Source organism: Petromyzon marinus, chromosome 77 (assembly GCF_048934315.1).
Source record: "Petromyzon marinus isolate PM22_M1 ecotype Great Lakes invasive population chromosome 77, UKy_Petmar_22M1.pri1.0, whole genome shotgun sequence".
Taxonomy (NCBI): Eukaryota; Metazoa; Chordata; class Hyperoartia; order Petromyzontiformes; family Petromyzontidae; genus Petromyzon; species Petromyzon marinus.
The window spans coordinates 1,412,332-1,421,543 of record NC_133743.1 but is presented as its reverse complement, the minus strand read 5'-3'; the positions used below and the strand labels follow the sequence as shown (position 1 = coordinate 1,421,543).

The 9,212-nt window shown below is 57.4% G+C and overlaps 1 long non-coding RNA gene across 1 annotated transcript in view; it reads right to left on the bottom strand.

The window, feature by feature from the left end:
* The window catches only part of LOC142907312 (uncharacterized), a 105,878-nt gene that overhangs the window by 83,203 nt on the left and 13,463 nt on the right, over positions 1-9,212 (bottom strand). The gene's annotated exons all lie outside the window — the stretch shown is intronic.

Genomic DNA, 9,212 nt, shown 5'->3' with positions numbered 1-9,212 from the left:
CAACGCGCGTTGGGGGGGGCGGTTTCGATTCCTCCCGTACGTTAAAGGAAGCATTGGAATCGTTGAGCGTAATCAATAAATACTGGAATCGATGTCGATTTCGCTGGAGGACCGGCTCGAGACAACTTGGGGGGGGGGAAGAGAGGATGGGGGGGGGGCTTCAGTTCTCGCGAGACCTGCGGGAGGGGGGTAATCTCGCGAGAGTTGGCGAGGGGTGGTGTTCTCGTGAGACTTGCTGGAGGGGGTATTTCGCGAGTTTGCTGTGCGGCGGTGGGGGGGGGGTGATCTCGCGAGAGTTCGCGGGTGGTGGGGGGTCTCGCGAGACTTACGCGGTGGGGGGGGGGGTTAATCTCGCGAGACTTGTGGCGGTGGTAATCTCGCGAGAGTTCATGGGTAGTCAGCACGTGGCTCTGATACGCAAAATAAATCCGGAAAATCTGAAATGAAAAATCTTAAATTTCGATTTAAAGCTTTCGTGACTGCAGGGATTCATCTTCTTGGTTCTTTCGGTAAAGTCACCACCACGTAGAATGGAAACAATAAAATAATAAAAATAAAACGTAATTAAATATTTTTATTTCATTTTTATTTATTTTTTTAAATCAAAATTTGCTTTGTAGTGATTGTCCGTCCATCATATCTGCCGGGTACTACTACACCACGTAGCGCACCCCACACTCCTCCCCCCTTTCTTACCTCTATAACCTCTTACCGCGGCAACTCTCTGGCCTACTTCAGCAAAACATTTCTTGCCGTGGTTTTTCCCACCTGATGATGATTGCTTGTGTCGCAATCGAGACGTCGTGAATTAATTTATTATATTTTTTTACCTACGTATAGTGTGGTTTTAAATTTCGATTTAAAGCTTTCGTGACTGCAGGGATTCATATTCTTGGTTCTTTCGGTAAAGTCACCACCACGTATAAGGGAAACAATAAAATAATGAAAATATATAAAACAATAAAATTATTATTCTTGGTTCTTTCGGTAAAGTCACCACCACGTAGAAGGGAAACAATAAAATAATGAAAATATAAAACAATAAAATTATTGTAAAACAATAAAATGATTATTCATTGGTTCTTTCGGTAAAGTCACCACCACGTAGATAAGGGAAACAACAAAATAATAAAAAAAATATAAAACAATAAAATTCTCACGACGTTTCGACTGCAACACCAAGCAATCATCATCATCAGGTGTGAAAACCACAGGCAAGAACATTTGAAAAAAAAAAGTGGCTAACGTTCAGAAAAAAAAGCGCCACTTTTTTCAAATGTTCTTGCCGTGGTTTTCACACCTGACGATGACGATTGCCTGGTGGTATCGGGGGCTGGGGACCCCTGCGCTAGCGGGTTCCAGGGGGCCCTCGAGGCGGGGTCCTCCGTGACCCTTGCCCCGGTTCCTCGGCCCTGCCAACGCACAGCGGGGCTCACGCCCTCGCCGGCGCGTGTCTGCCGCCTGCTGCCCACCACGGCCGCCGCTACTACACTACGCCGAGTATGAATGAGAATGGGTGGGAGAGTGAGTGAGTTGGTGAGTGGGTGGGAGAGTGAGTGGGTGAGTGGGTGGGTGGGAAAGTTAGTGAGTGGGTGGGAGAGTGAGTGGGTGAGTTGGTGAATGGGTGGGAGAGTTAATGAGTGGGTGGGAGAGTGAATGGGTGGGTGGGAGAGTTAGTGAGTGGGTGAGTGGGTGGGTGGGAGAGTTAGTGAGTGGGTGGGAGAGTGAGTGGGTGGGAGAGTTAGTGAGTGGGTGAGTGGGTGGGTGGGAGAGTGAGTGGGTGAGTTGGTGAATGGGTGGGAGAGTTAGTGAGTGGGTGGGAGAGTGAGTGGGTGGATGGGTGAGTGAATGGGTGGGAGAGTTAGTGAGTGGGTGGGTGGGAGAGTGAGTGGGTGGGTGGGAGAGTGAGTGAGTGGGTGGGAGAGTGAGTGGGTGAGTGGGTGGTAGAGTTAGTGAGTGGGTGGGAGAGTTAGTGAGTGGGTGGGAGGGTGAGTGGGTGGGTGGGTGGGTGGTAGAGTTAGTGAGTGGGTGGGTGGGAGAGTTAGTGGGTGGGTGGGAGAGTGAGTGGGTGAGTGGGTGGTAGAGTTAGTGAGTGGGTGAGTGGGTGGGTGAGTTAGTGAGTGGGTGGGAGAGTGAGTGGGTGAGTGGGTAGATGGGTGGGAGAGTTAGTGAGTGAGTGGAGAGTGAGTGAGTGGGTGAGTGAATGGGTGGGAGTGTTAGTGAGTGGGTGGGAGAGTGAGTGGGTGGGTGGGTGGGAGAGTTAGTGAGTGGGTGGGTGGGAGAGTTAGTGAGTGGGTGGGTGGGAGAGTGGGTGGGTGGGTGGGTGAGTGAATGGGTGGGAGAGTTAGTGAGTGGGTGGGAGTGGTGGGTGAGTGAATGGATGGGAGAGTTAGTGAGTGGGTAGGTGAATTAGAGAGTGGGAGATGAGTGAGTGGGTGGGAGAATGAGTGGGTGGGAGAGTGTGTGGGTGGGAGAAGGGTGGATGATGAGTGAGTGATGGGTGGGTGGGTGAGAGGGTGGTGAGAGGGTGGGTGACTGACTGAGTGAGTTAGTGACTGGGTGGGCTGATGCCACCTCAGTCGTTTCCTCCCGAAGAATGTCTCCTCGCTCCTCACCACTCCTCCTTCTGCTGCTGCTACCGCCACGACCCTCCACGTCCTCCTCACCTCCCTCCTCACCTCCCTCCTCACCTCCCTCCTCACCTCACCCGCCGAACGCCGACGGCTACCGCAAGGGCGCCTACACGGTGAGTGAGTGGGTGAGTGAGTGGGTGGATGAGTGGGTGGGTGGGTGAGTAGGTCGGTGAGGAGTGAGTGGATGAGTGAGTGAGTGGGTGGGTGAGTGGGTAGGTGGGTGAGTGAGTGAGTGGGTGAGTGAGTGGGTGGGTGAGTGGGTGGGTGAGTGAGTGGATGGGTGAGTGAGTGGGTGGGTGAGTGAGTGAGTGGGTGAGTGAGTGGTGAGTGAGTGGGTGGGTGAGTGAGTGGATGGGTGAGTGAGTGGGTGGGTGAGTGAGTGAGTGGGTAAGTGAGTGGGTGAGTGAGTGGGTGAGTAAGTGAGTAGGTGGGTGGGTGAGTGAGTGGATGGGTGAGTGAGTGGGTGGGTGAGTGGGTAGGTGGGTGAGTGAGTGAGTGGGTGAGTGAGTGGGTGAGTGAGTGAGTGGGTGGGTGAGTGGGTGGGTGAGTGAGTGGATGGGTGAGTGAGTGGGTGGGTGAGTGGGTAGGTGGGTGAGTGAGTGAGTGGGTGAGTGATGAGTGGGTGAGTAAGTGAGTAGGTGGGTGGGTGAGTGAGTGGATGGGTGAGTGAGTGGGTGGGTGAGTGGGTAGGTGGGTGAGTGAGTGAGTGGGTGAGTGAGTGGGTGAGTGAGTGAGTGGGTGGGTGAGTGGGTAGGTGGGTGAGTGAGTGAGTGGGGAGTGAGTGGGTGAGTGAGTGAGTGAGTGGGTGAGTGAGTGGGTGGGTGAGTGAGTGGATGGGTGAGTGAGTGGGTGGGTGAGTGGGTAGGTGGGTGAGTGGGTGAGTGAGTGGGTGAGTGAGTGAGTGGGTGGGTGAGTGGGTAGGTGGGTGAGTGAGTGGTGAGTGAGTGGGTGAGTGGGTGAGTGAGTGGGTGAGTGAGTGGGTGAGTAAGTGAGTAGGTGGGTGAGTGAGTGAGTGGGTGAGTGGGTGGGTGAGTGAGTGGATGGGTGAGTGAAGTGGGTGGTGGTGGTGGGTAGGTGGTGAGTGAGTGAGTGGGTGAGTGAGTGGGTGAGTGAGTGGGTGAGTAAGTGAGTAGGTGGGTGGGTGAGTGAGTGGATGGGTGAGTGAGTGGGTGGGTGAGTGGGAGGTGGGTGAGTGAGTGGGTGAGTGAGTGGGTGAGTGAGTGAGTGCGTGGGTGGGTGAGTGGGTAGGTGGATGAGGAGTGGGTGAGTGAGTGGGTGAGTAGTGAGTGAGTGGGTGAGTAAGTGAGTAGGTGGGTGGGTGAGTGAGTGGGTGAGTAAGTGAGTAGGTAGGTAGGTGAGTGGGTGGGTGAGTGAGTGAGTGGGTGAGTGAGATGGGTGAGTGGGTGGATGCGTGGGGGGTGGGTGAGTGGGTGAGTAGGTCGGTGAGTAAGTGGATGAGTGAGTGGGTGAGCAGGTGAGTAGGTGAGTGGGTGGTGAGTGAGTGGGTGAGTGGGTGGGTGAATGAGTGGGTGAGTGGGTGGGTGAGTGAGTGAGTGGGTGAGTAGGTGAGTGAGTAGGAGGGTGGGTGAGTGGGTGGGGTGGGTGAGTGAGTGGGTGTGTGAGTGAGTGAGTGGGTGATTGGGTCGGAGAGAGAGTGGGTGGATGAGTGAATGGGTGGGTGAGTGTGTGAGTGACTGAGTGGGTGAGTGAGTGGGTGAGTCGGTCAGTGAGTAGGTGAGTGAGTGGGTGAGTCGGTCAGTGAGTAGGTGAGTGAGTGGGTGAGTGAGGGGGTGAGTAGGTGAGTGAGTGGGTGAGTGAGTGGCTGAGTAGGTGAGTGAGTGGGTGAGTGGGTGAGTAGGTGAGTGAGTGGGTGAGTAGGTGAGTGAGTGGGTGAGTAGGTGAGTGAGTGGGTGAGGTGAGTGGGTGGGTGAGTAGGTGAGTGGATGAGTAGGTGAGTGAGTGGGTGAGTAGGTGAGTGAGTGGGTGGGTGAGTAGGTGAGTGAGTGGGTGAGTGAGTAGGTGAGTGAGTGGTGAGTAGGTGAGTGAGTGGGTGAGTAGGTGAGTGAGTGGGTGAGGTGGGTGGGTGGGTGAGTAGGTGAGTGGATGAGTAGGTGATTGAGTGGGTGAGTAGGTGACGTGAGTGGGTGGGTGAGTAGGTGAGTGAGTGGGTGGGTGAGTAGGTGAGTGAGTGGGTGAGTGAGAGGTGAGTGAGTGAGTGGTGAGTAGGTGAGTGAGTTCTGTGAGTAGGTGAGTGAGTGGGTGAGGTGAGTGGGTGGGTGAGTAGGTGAGTGGATGAGTAGGTGAGTGAGTGGGTGAGTAGGTGGTGAGTGGGGTGGGGAGTAGGTGAGTGAGTGGGTGAGTGAGTAGGTGAGTGAGTGAGTGGGTGAGTAGGTGAGTGAGTGGGTGAGTAGGTGAGTGAGTGGGTGAGGTGAGTGGGTGAGTATGTGAGTGGATGAGTAGGTGAGTGAGTGGGTGAGTGGGTGAGTAGGTGAGTGGATGAGTAGGTGAGTGAGTGGGTGAGTAGGTGAGTGAGTGGGTGGGTGAGTGAGTGGGTGGGTCGGAGAGTGAGTGGGTGAGTAGGTGAGTGAGTAGGTGAGTGAGTGAGTGGGTGAGGTGAGTGGGTGAGTGAGTAGGTGAGTGAGTGGGTGGGTGAGTAGGTGAGTGAGTGGGTGAGTAGGTGAGTGAGTAGGTGAGTGAGTGGGTGAGTAGGTGAGTGTGTGGGTGAGTTGAGTGGGTGAGTGAGTGGGTGGGTGAGTAGGTGAGTGAGTGGGTGAGTAGGTGAGTGAGTAGGTGAGGTGAGTGAGTGGGTGGGTGAGTGAGTAGGTGAGTGAGTGAGTGGGTGAGTAGGTGAGTGAGTGGGTGGGTGAGTGAGTGGGTGAGTGAGTAGGTGAGTGAGTGGGTGGGTGAGTAGGTGAGTGAGTGGGTGGGTGAGTGAGTGGGTGGGTCGGAGAGTGAGTGACTGGGTGGGTGGGTGAGAGGGTGAGTGTGTGGGTGAGGTGAGTGGGTGGGTGAGTAGGTGAGTGAGTGGGTGGGTGAGTAGGTGAGTGAGTGGGTGAGTAGGTGAGTGAGTAGGTGAGGTGAGTGAGTGGGTGGGTGAGTAGGTGAGTGAGTGGGTGAGAGGGTGAGTGGGTGAGTGAGTAGGTGAGTGAGTGGGTGGGTGAGTAGGTGAGTGAGTGGGTGGGTGAGTGAGTGGGTGGGTCGGAGAGTGAGTGACTGGGTGGGTGGGTGAGAGGGTGGGTGACTGACTGAGTGAGTTAGCGACTGGGTGGGCTGATGCCACCTCAGTCGTTTTCCTCGCGAGTAATGTCTCCTAGCTCCTCACCACCACTCCTCCTTCTCCTCCTGCTGCTGCCGCCACGACCCTCCTCCACGTCCTCCTCACCTCACACGCCGGACGCCGACGGCTACCGCGAGGGCGCCTACACCAACCCCGCCGACCTCCCCGCCGAGCTCCGCCGCCTCGCCCGGGCTCACCCGCGCCTCGTCCGGCTCATCTCGCTAGGCGAGCCCGAGGCTGGCCGCGGCGTCTGGGCCCTGCGCCTCGGCGCCGCCGTCGCCGCCGCCGACGAGGCGTGGGGCCCAGAGGCGTGGGGCCCAGAGGCGCGGGGCCCAGAGGCGCCTGGCAGCCTCGCCTCGCTAGGCGAGCCCGAGGCTGTCCGCGGCCTACGGGCCCCGCGCCCCGCCGCCGCCGCCGTGGAGGCGACCAGCCTCGGGCTCGCCTCGTTAGGCGAGCCCGAGGCTGTCCGCGGCCTACGGGCCCCGCGCTTCGCCGAAGCCGTCGCCGAGACGCGGGGCCGAGGCGCGGGGCCCAGAGGCAGCGGCCAGCTAGGCGAGGCCGAGGCTGTCTCTGGCCTACGGGCCCCGCGCCTCGCCGCCGCTACCGCCGCCGCCGCGGAGGCGACCAGCCTCGGGCTCGCCTCGCTAGGCGAGCCCGAGGCTGTCCGCGGCCTACGGGCCCCGCGCCTCGCCGCCGCTACCGCCGCCGCCGCGGAGGCGACCAGCCTCGGGCTCGCCTCGCTAGGCGAGCCCGAGGCTGTCCGCGGCCTACGGGCTCCGCGTCTCGGGGAACGCCGCGACGCGGGCGGCGGCGGCGGCGGGAAGCCTCGGGTCAGGGTCGTGGCCGTCGAGGCCCCGGCTCGGCAGCTCGCCCTGCGCCTTGCCTGGCACCTGGCGGCGGCGCACGAGAGGGGCGAAGCGAGGGCGAGGCGGCTTCTGGACGGCGTCGACCTCCACGTCGTGCTGGGGGTGGTGCAGGGGGTGGTGGATCAGGAGGGCGACTGCGTTGGGGGTGGTGGTGGTGAGGGGGGTGAGTGGTGGTGGTGAGTGGTGGTGGTGAGGGTGAGTGGTGAGTGGTGGTGGTGAGTGGTGGTGGTGGTGAGTGGTGGTGAGGGTGAGTGTTGTGAGTGGTGGTGAGGGTGGTGAGAGGGGTGATGAGGGTGGTGGTGAGTGGTGGTGAGGGTGTTGGTGAGTGGTGGTGGTGAGGGTGGTGGTGAGGGTGAGTGTGGGTGAGTGTTGTGAGTGTGAGGGGGGTGGTGAGGGTGGTGTGAGGGTGGTGAGGGTGAGTGGTGGTGAGAGGGGTGAGGGTGGTGGTGAGGGTGAGTGTTGTGAGGGTGGTAGTGAGGGTGAGGGGGGTGAGGGTGGTGGTGAGTGTTGTGAGTGGTGGTGAGGGTGGTGAGGGGGGTGGTGGTGAGGGTGAGTGTTGTGAGGGTGGTGAGGGTAGTGGTGGTGAGTGGTGGTGAGGGGGGTGAGGATGTGGTGAGGGTGGTGAGGGTGAGTGTTGTAAGGGTGGTGAGGGTAGTGGTCGTGAGGGTGGTGGTGTTGTGAGGGTGCGTGAGGTGGTGGTGGTAGTGGTATTGAGGGTAGTAGTGGTAGTAGTAGTGGTGGTGAGGGTGGTAGTGGTAGTAGTGGTAGTGGTGGTAGTAGTAGTGGTAGTAGTGGTGGTGGTAGTAGTGGTGGTGAGGGTGGTGGTGGTAGTAGTGGTGGTAGTGGTGGTGAGGGTGGTGGTGGTAGTAGTGGTGGTGGTAGTGGTGGTAGTAGTGGTGGTGAGGGTGGTAGTGGTGAGGGTGGTGATAGTAGTGGTAGTGGTGGTGAGGGTGGTGGTAGTAGTGGTGGTGGTGTTGTGAGGGTAGTAGTGGTAGTGGTGGTGGTAGTAGTAGTGGTGGTGAGGGTGGTGGTGGTAGTGGTGGTAGTGGTGGTGGTAGTAGTGGTGGTGAGGGTGGTAGTGGTGAGGGTGGGGAGGGTGGTGGTAGTAGTGGTGGTGGTGTTGTGAGGGTAGTAGTGGTAGTGGTGGTAGTGGTGGTGGTAGTAGTTGTGGTGGTGGTAGTGGTGGTGAGGGTGGTGGTAGTAGTGGTCGTGGTGGTGATAGTGGTGGTGTTGTGAGGTTAGTAGTGGTAGTAGTGGTATTGGTGATAGTGGTGGTGGTAGTAGTGGTAGTAGTGGTTAGGGTGGTGGTGATGAGGGTAGTAGTAGTGGTGGTAGTGGTGGTGGTGGTAGTAGTGGTAGTGAGGGTGGTGGTGGTGGTGTTGATGGTGATGTTGATGATGGTGGAGGTGGTGATTATGGTGGAGGTGGTGGTGGTGTTGATGATGGTGGTGTTGATGATGGTGGTGGTGGTGATGGTGGTGATGGTGATGATGATGGAGGTGGTGGTGATGTTGATGGAGGTGGTGTTGATGGAGGTGGTGTTGATGATGATGGAGGTGGTGGTGGTGTTGATGATGGTGGTGTTGATGGAGGTGGTAGTGGTGTTGATGGAGGTGGTAGTGGTGTTGATGATGGTGGAGGTGGTGATGATGGTGGAGGTGGTGGTGGTGTTGATGGAGGTGGTGTTGATGATGGTGGAGGTGGTGATGATGGTGGAGGTGGTGATGATTGTGGAGGTGGTGGTGTTGATGTTGGTGGTGTTGATGATGGTGGAGGTGGTGATGATGGTGGAGGTGATGGTGGTGTTGATGGAGGTGGTGATGATGATGGTGGAGGTGGTGTTGATGATGGTGGAGGTGGTGGTGTTGATGGTGGAGGTGGTGATGATGGTGGAGGTGGTGGTGGTGTTGATGGTGGAGGTGGTGGTGGTGTTGATGGTGGAGGTGGTGATGATGGTGCAGGTGGTGGTGGTGTTGATGGTGGTGGAGGTGCTGGTGTTGATGGTGGAGGATTGTGATGGTAGTGGAGGTGAGGGAGATGAGGGGGGTGGTGAAGGTGGTGGTTGTAACTGTTAACGGTAGAACACTGATTTTGATGATGACGACGATGAAGATGACGACGATGACGACGATGATGATCATGACGATGATGATCATGACGATGATGACGATGATGATGATCATGACGATGATGACGATGATGACGACGATGATGATGCTGATGATGACGATGATGATGACGACGATGCTGACGACGATGATGCTGATGATGACGATGATGCTGCTGATGATGATGACGACGACGATGATCATGATGATTATGACGACGATGATGCTGACGACGATCATGCTGACGACGATGCTGATGATGATGCTGACGACAACGATGATGCTGATGATGATGACGACGATGATGACGACGACGACGATGATGCTG